This window comes from Condylostylus longicornis, unplaced genomic scaffold, assembly GCF_029603195.1.
Source record: "Condylostylus longicornis isolate FDR11 unplaced genomic scaffold, ASM2960319v2 ptg000422l, whole genome shotgun sequence".
Lineage (NCBI taxonomy): Eukaryota > Metazoa > Arthropoda > Insecta > Diptera > Dolichopodidae > Condylostylus > Condylostylus longicornis.
Genome location: NW_026578381.1, coordinates 20,400 through 29,569, shown reverse-complemented (window position 1 = coordinate 29,569; position 9,170 = coordinate 20,400). Strand labels below are relative to the sequence as shown.

At 32.7% G+C, this 9,170-nt stretch overlaps 1 long non-coding RNA gene across 1 annotated transcript; it reads left to right on the top strand.

Moving 5' to 3' along the window:
• The first annotated feature begins 6,198 nt into the window (after nt 1–6,198).
• LOC129617145 (uncharacterized) lies at nt 6,199–7,593 on the top strand. Its single transcript, XR_008697679.1, has 4 exons — nt 6,199–6,418; nt 6,570–6,691; nt 6,762–7,071; nt 7,116–7,593. It is a non-coding gene; the product is annotated as an uncharacterized LOC129617145 (long non-coding RNA).
• Nucleotides 7,594–9,170: the final 1,577 nt, after the last annotated feature.

The window sequence follows — 9,170 nt, the reverse complement described above, 5'->3', positions numbered from 1 at the left end:
ATCAAGAAAAAATCAATTATATCCTGTTACTGAAGAGGTTCAAGTTGCTATATTTTTGAATTCAGCTGGCGAAGAGGCAACAAAAATCCTCAACAATGTATTGATATTAACCGAAAACGACAAAAAGAAATTAGCAACAGTAGTAGAAGCTTTCGAAACCTTTTGTAAAGGTAAAAGCAACGTTGTCTACGAAAGCTTTTTATTTCATTCAAGAAATCAGACTGATGGCAAACCCTTCGGCCAGTTTCTATTAGATATTAAAAAAATTGCAAAAAATGTGAGTTTAGTGATCCAGAAAGAATGTTAAGAGATCGCACAGTTATCGGAGTGCACCACAAAAATCTACAAAAAAGGCTATTGGAAACAGAAAATTTAACTTCAGAAAAAGCGATAGAAATGGCGCGAGCTACTGAAGTAACATCGAAGCAATTAACGTCAATGAACGGCACACTAGGTCATTCAACAGATATGATCAACTTTGATGTGAGTAACAAAAATCTTAAACAGAATAAAACTATTTCAATAAAAATAAAATAAATAATAATTTTTCAAATTTTAAAAATAATCATGATAAAAATAATTAAAAACTCAGATTTACAGCAAAGTAATAAATGTGCTGCTTATGGTGAAAAATGTTCCATAAGATTTTCTGAAAAAATTTTTGTATTCAGTATAAAATGCAGAACATGCTAGATATGATGGACAAAATCTCTCAGAGATTGAGCATTTTAGAGAGCGAAGGAAAGCAATTGGCGGCACGGGGTGCCTTTTTCATTCTACTGCGAAGCCAACGTATTGGCCAACCGATGTTAATAAGTGTCCAGATTTAATAAATTTCTTCATAACGAAACGGATTGCGAAAAATTTCATGGAGGTACATGATAACTACAATCTTGACTCCGATCATTCGGTGGTTATTCTTGTATTTAAGGAAAATATAGTTATGAAAATGGCGAAACCTGCACTGACAAATGGAACTACAGATTGGTCAAGATTTCGCTTAGAGATTGAACGTCAAATAGATCCAAGGAAAAGAATAAGAACGACACAGCACATAGATGAGGAGGCCGAAAACTTTACTAAAATTATTCAAAATGCGGCTTGGAGTAGTTCCAAAATTAACGTTATTAGGAGGGGGGCATTAACTATCCCCCACATATACTAGCAAAAGTAAAACGAAGCAGGCGGGCGAGAAAAAGGTGGCAGCAAACGCGTGATCCTGCTGATAAAACCAGATATAATCATGAATCGCAGCAACTAAAACGTTGTATTAGAAAATACAAAGAGGATTCGGTTGCTGATTATGTGCAAAATTTGACGGCGTGTGAGAAAACCAATTACTCACTGAGGAGGGCAACAAAGAAAATGAAGCAACCTATCAAACATCTCGCTCCTATTAAAAACAAAGATGGAACGTGGGCAAAAACTGACAAGGAGAAGGCAAATGCGTTTGCGGATCATTTGGCCGATATATTCTGCCCACATGGCGTGTATGAAAATGAGGAATCTGCTTTTGTTGGGGATAGCGTGACTATTCCAATTGTCAAGGAAAGAGAGGTCATAGAAGAAATCAGGACTCTTAAACCTAAAAAGGCCCCAGGATTTGACCTAATAACGGCCGATATTCTGAAAGAATTACCCAAAAGGGGTATAACGATGCTTACGCGCCTAATAAATGCGTGTATAAGGTTCAATTACGTGCCTGAAATTTGGAAAGTTGCAGAGATAATCATGCTGCACAAGCCTGGCAAACCTATAGACAAGGCGACTTTTTATAGACCAATCTCATTGTTACCTATGATTTCAAAACTGGTAGAGAAACTTTTATTGAGAAGACTCCAGCCTATAATTGAAAGTAAAAGGTTAATCCCGAATCATCAATTTGGTTTTCGCCGCAACCACTCAACCATAGATCAGATTCATAGAATAACTGACCTAATAGAAAATTCACTGGAAGAAAAAACAATATGTTCTATTATATTTTTGGACGTAGCCCAGGCCTTCGATAAGGTTTGGCATTGTGGATTAATAAAAAAACTTAGGCGATTACTACCAAGGCAGTATGTTGACCTACTCGAATCTTACCTGACTAATAGGGTATTTCGAGTTAAACAGGAAGAGGAGTACTCTTCGCTTAGGGATATCAAGTCGGGGGTACCACAGGAGAGTATATTGGGCCCGATACTATGCTTGCTATACACGTGTGATATTCCTGAATCGGAAGGAGTGACAACAGCTACATTTGCCGACGATACAGCAGTTATCGCAATAGGACGAAATGAAAATGAATCTACACAAAAATTGCAAAGGGCCAGTGATGAGATCTCAAAATGGACTAGAAAGTGGAATATAAAACTTAACGAGGTGAAATCAGTACACGTAAATTTACGTACATATTTATGTACTTAACTATTATAACAATATTTTTTTGGAAATTTTCTTTAAACTTTTATAATAATATTTATCTTTTATATATTAAAAAACAAAAAAACAAAAAATTTAAATAATAAGAAAAAAAATTTCAAAATAATCCAAAAAAAGAAAAATACAACAACATCCCAGGCAAGCATTGATCCAATAAGCTTCTGGCTATCAGACTACCACGCTACCCACTAGGCTACGCTGTGTCTTGAATTTCCCTTTATAATTCTATATTTTATTCATATTTCGTATAACTCTTCAAAAACCATCCTATTTTACATTATATATATGTATATAGCTACTTCTCAGGTGTTAAAAAGTACGGGTACTTCTAGAAGGGCTACAGACATGGGACAAAAAACATTAGATAGAGTTTTGCCTCTAGGGTACCAGAAAAGTCTGACATTGAAACTTTTTAGTCCCGAAATAGCTCTATTTTAAGATTTTCTGAAAAAAATTTTTGTATAACAAAAGCACGCTTTTCTTTTATACATTTTATAATTAGAAACACAAACCAAGAAATAAATGATACGTTTTACGTTATTATTAGAAACGCAAACCGAGAAATAAATAATATTTGAAAATATAATGATCTCACATATTTTTGGTTCGGAAAATCGAATTAATTTCAACGTAAATAAATGTCAGCTTTTATCAGACATCAGATGTTTTGTGGCATCTGAATAATAATGCTTCATTTGTTATTGTTTTGAACATTATGTTTCATCAGCAAGCTTTAAAAAAATATACATACAGAATATATGTACGTATGTAGTTAGAATTTTATTTTTATTGTTTCAAGCCAAAAGCTGTAAAATGTTAAATTTTAATACATTGATATTTACATACATATATTTGAATACAGTAATTATTTTGTTTTTGCCTAAACCTTTTCTTTATTTGCAAAATTACATTCATATGTACTTACATACATATATTTGAATAAAATTATTATGTTGTTTTTGTCTAAACCTTTTCTATATTTGAAAAATTACATTCATATGTACATACATATAATTGAATAAAATTATTATTTTGTTATTGGCTAAACCTTTTCTTTCTTTGAAAAATTACATTTATATGTACCTACATGCATTTATTTGAATACAATTATTATATTGTTTTTGCCTAAACCTTTTCTTTATTTGAAAAATTACATTCATATGTGCTTTTATAATTAGAAACACAAACAAATCTGATGTGGTCAGCACATAACCGACCGCATTGTGTCTTGTCTAGTTAAATGAAAGTGTTACAGAATATTATAAAAATGTCTGTTAAATACTTCTTTCCAATTTTTAGGACATCAGTAAGCTTATAGTTAACATATCTAGAAAAATGTAAATTTGGCTCTTAGTACAGTTTCCTTTTGTGCTACCCGAATTCCCTGAAATGCTCTTCAGTTAGTTTCGGTAACAACCAGAACTCAAATATCAAATTTCAAGAAATTCCATCAATTTGTTCTGTGGATATGGTGAAAAATGTAAAATCCGTTTTCGAGCCCTGATTTTCCAAAAAATTTATACGTTCATTGTTTTAATACGAGGAGTTCATATATTAAATTTCAATGAAATCGGTTGATTATTTCTCTTTATATACACAAAAATGTATATTTGGCCCGTAGTAAACGTCTAGTTGCCGATGCCTGATTTCTTCCAAAACATACGAACTTTTGCGGACGGTCGAGCTGAGCTTATATATAAAATTTCAAGTAAATCGGTTGAATATTTTCTTCAAAATGTTCAAAAATGTAAAACAGGCCCGCTAGAAAGTGCAGTTCCCGAGGCCTGATATATACCAAAAGTTGATCGATCCGTGCCATGGTGGAAACAAACTTACATATAAAGTTTCATCAAAATCGGTTCAGCCAAACTTGAGATACACGCGTGCACACACAGACCGATAGACCGACAGACCGACAGGTTGCTAAAAATAGTTTATTTACACTTCCCTACTATGGAGAAGTACGTTCCCACCGAAAACTCGATATGCAAAATTTGTTGCCATCACATAACCTACCTATTGTTTACACAATACGGTCGGTAACAAGAAATATATGATACGTTTTACGCTATTATTAGAAGCACAAACCGAGAAAATAATAATATTTGAAAATATAATGATCTCACATATTTTTGGTTTTGGTTTATGTGTACAAATGTAGTTAGAATTTTATTTTTATTGTTTCAAGCCAAAAACTGTAAAATGCTAAATTTTAATACATTCATATGTACATACATATATTTGAATCAAATTATTATTTTGTTTTTGCCTAAACCTTTTCTTTTTTTGAAAAATTACATTCATATGTACACACATATATTTGAATAAAACTATTATTTTGTTTTTGGCTAAACCTTTTCTTTATTTTAAAAATTACATTCATATGTACTTACATACATATATTTGAATAAAATTATTATGTTGTTTTTGTCTAAACTTTTTCTATATTTGAAAAATTACATTCATATGTACACACATATATTTGAATAAAACTATTATTTTGTTTTTGGCTAAACCTTTTCTTTATTTTAAAAATTACATTCATATGTACTTACATACATATATTTGAATAAAATTATTATGTTGTTTTTGTCTAAACTTTTTCTATATTTGAAAAATTACATTCATATGTACATACATATATTTGAATAAAATTATTATTTTATTTTTGCCTAAACCTTTTCTTTATTTGAAAAGTTGATTTCTTTATGTTCACCCGCAGTTTTAGGAAATAGGTATACATTCATAGTTACGTATGTTTGTGCTTAAAATTTTACATCTAATTTTTCGAGCAAAAAATTTTAAAATGTTCAATTCTAATATATTCATGTACATACACATATTTGAATAAAAATATTATTTTATTTATGCCTAAACCTTTTCTTTATTTGAAAAATTTATGATTTAATAATTATGTGTTTCTATATGACAAACCACAGTTTTGAATATTATTCAATTCATAAAGAAAGCTTAAAATTAGTTACGAAGTTTTAAAAAAAATTTACATACATATTTATGTACTTAACTATTATAACAATATTTTTTTGGAAATTTTCTTTAAACTTTTATAATAATATTTATCTGTTATGTTAGGCGGCGATTTGCGCTAACATTTTATGCAAGAACCACCAAAACCACTAAAATTTTATAATTGCCTCTTTTCAACGCAATTTTTTCCTTTTTTTATATAGAATAATTATAAGAAAAACAACTTCACTTTTGTTTCTTCTTTGCAATTCATGTACTAACAATTTATTAAATTTCTTAACAAAATTTAATTTTCTTTTAATATGACTTTATATAAACTAAGTAAATTATAATTTCAATATAAATTCAAAATGGATAAGTTCGATGCGACGGTTTTTCTAATACTGCATTCTTGATCTGGAATTTTCCATTCTATTTATAGATCCAGAAAAATTTTATCCAAACGGATTGTGCAACGTTGATACACCTAGCCAGTCCCACTTTTTTGGTTGATAACGTTTTCTTGTATATAAAACAGATGACGCAGTTCACTTCACTTGAAAAATACAATATAATTTTATATACACTGCGCCGTGATTTGTTGTTGTAAACACTCTATATTATGTATATACAATATTTCCCCTTTTCATATTTTTCATTTCATTCGCTCGTTCTTTTTTATTTCACTCCACCACACTTGACAAATAGCTGATATGATTTATTTTTCATCGATTATGCCATACGGCAACACCGATCAAACTGAACGAAAGCTATTGAACGAATCTTTTTTTTGTCTGCAAATGTCAATATTTGATGTATAAAAGATAAACAAGTAAAATGTGGTGTAGTGTTTTTGTTGATTTATTTTGTTTTAAAAATTAGGAAAAAAAATTATGGGACAAAAATTTCACAAATATTACAAAATTAATATAAATAAACACGAGATCAACCACGAAAGAAGGACTGACTGCGCTGGACCAAAATACCCAGGACTAAAGCGATTGAAAACCTGCAACATATTCAACAGGTAAGTTGAAGTTTCTTTTATGTTTGATCAAATATATGTTTGTTATATGCTTTAGTTAGCTTCAATTTTATATTGAATTCATCAGATAAGTACAATCATGTTATTGTTGTGAACTTTGTATTCTTTATTGTTGTTGTTTTTTTTCTTTTAGGAAATGATCTGTGCCTGTGACGTCACGACGGAACATTTCCCCGACCTTGGCATCTGTGGCTGAAGATGACAAAACGATGTGTTGATGTTTTTCTAAAGTAATTCATGTTGTAATGGTAATCGGTAAGTGTATCATTTCCAATCGAAAATGCTTTAAACATAATTTCCATATTCTAAGGTAGCATCCTTTTAGGTTTTTAGGTTCTAACATCTGTAAATAGAGAACGTAAAAGGATGGAAGGTTATAGCGCCTGAGCTCGCTTTCCGGAAATCCAGGATGTGGAATTGGGGAAGGAGAGGAAAAAAAAAATAAATTAATAATTGGAAATTTTTGATCAAATCAAAAAACATTATTCATTAAAATTAAATATTATTAGATATATTTAAGTGTAGATTCGAAAATATTGTATTAGGTGCATCTTCTAGTATTAAGTGTAGATTCGCAAAATTTTGTATTAGGTGTTCTCCTAGTATTAAGTGTAGGTTCGCAAATTTTGTATTAGGTGTTCTCCTAATATTAAGTGTAGGTTCGCAAATTTTGTATTAGGTGTTCTCCTAGTATTAAGTGTAGGCCCGCAAATTTGATATAGTGTAGGTGCATAATTCTGATAAAGTGTAGGTGTATAATTCTGACATAGTGTAGGTACATAATTCTGATATAGTGTAGGTGTATAATTTCGATATAGCGTAGGTACATAATTTCAATTAAGTGTAGGTGCATAGTTTACGTTCGCGAATTTTTTTTTTTTGCGTACGATTAATCATTCTCGATTGATCAATGCGATGTTTCGGTTTCGTTCGCCCTTGAATGTATTGGTAGTAAGCAAATCTTCACTATTGAACGTTTTAGTGCCCCATTCTTCGTCTTGATGGTAACTACTCGAACTAGTCCATCTGGACCGGGGTGAGTCTCGATGATGCGACCCATCAGCCATCTGCTTGGTGGTAAATTTTCATCTTTTAGGAGGACCAAGTCTCCCAATTGCATGTTGTCATGCCTTTTAGTCCATTTTGGATGTTGTTGTAATCTGTTGGGTCCAAAAGGTTTGACACAGCTTTTGAAGCAGTTGCCATCTGTTCAGCCGATTTTCAGCAAAATCTAAGATTGAAGGTTCAGGTGGCGTGACAATTACGTCGCCAATCAAAAAATGCCCAGGTGTTAGAGCCGTATAATCTTCTGGATTTCTGCTGATTTCGCATAAAGGCCTAGAGTTTAGACACGCCTCAATTTGTGCTAGAACAGTTGCCAATTCTTCATAAGTTAACTTAATATTGCTGAATACTCTCCTTAAATGTTGCTTGGTAGATCGTACTCCAGCCTCCCACAAACCGCCGAAATGAGGTGAGCCCGGTGGTATAAAATGGAATGCCACACCTTCATTTTCGTGCGAGTGCGCCAACTCTTCTTTTAATTGCTGTAGCATTTCTTTGTGTTGTTTAGCAATTGCTTTATTGGCCCCAACAAAATTAGTGCCGTTGTCACAGTAGATAGCTTGACATTTGCCACGTCTGCTGCTAAATCGTCTGTAAGCCGCGATGAAGCCTTAACTACTAAGATCCGTCACCAGTTCTATATGTATGGCCCTTACTGTGAGGCATATAAAAATTGCAATGTATGCCTTGTACATCCTAAGATTTTTACCTTTGTGGGTCTTGATTTCAAAGGGCCCGCAGTAGTCAACTCCAGTATGTGTGAATGGTCGTGCAGCCCTGACTCGAAAAGCTGGCAAGTCACCCAATAATTGGGTTTGAACTGCCGCGCGCTGTTTGTAGCACGTTATACACTTGTGTATCACTTGCCGAATTTGGTTTCTTGCGCCAATAATCTAATAGTTCCTATTTAAAACATTCAGCATAAGTTGGGCGCCACCATGTAAAGTTTCGCGATGAACCTTTTCCAACAATAGTCGCACAAAGGGACTTTTATCGGGAAGAATAATAGGAAATCTTTCATTGTAGTTTAATTCTGAGTGACGTAATCGACCTGCCATGCGCAATATTCCATTTTCGTCTAAAAAAGGGCTTAGGTTTGACAGACTACTATTTCCATTTATAACTTTTCGTTTTTGAAGCTGAAATATTTCATGCGCAAAATGATGCCCTTGAACAATGCGTATCCATGTAAATACATTTGCATTGAATTCTGTTGCTGTTATAAAACTGCCATCATGCTTAATTTTCTTAACAATAGTCATAAATCTTCTCACATAGCTAGTTACTCGTATTAATTTCGTAAATGTGGACAACCTCAGCTCTAGTCTTGGTAAAGAAATCGTCTTTATTGGAGCTGCTTTTGACTTTGCCGCCACCAGACTAATTTGCCTGTTACCGCTTTCGTTTGTGACTACCAAATAGACAACTGCCGCATACGCTTTAATTGACGCATCGCAAAAACCATGTAGTTCCATTTTACATACCGTCTAGGTGTAACTGAACTATCTAGTAATCTTGATCTTTTCTAATTCTGTAAGACTGGATCTGTAGTTTTGCCATTCATTTTGTAGTGCCTTTTCCAAATCATCGTCCCAGCCCGAACGAGACAGCCATAATTTCTGTATCATTATCATGGCCAAAATGATACAGGGTGCCAGCCAACCAAGCG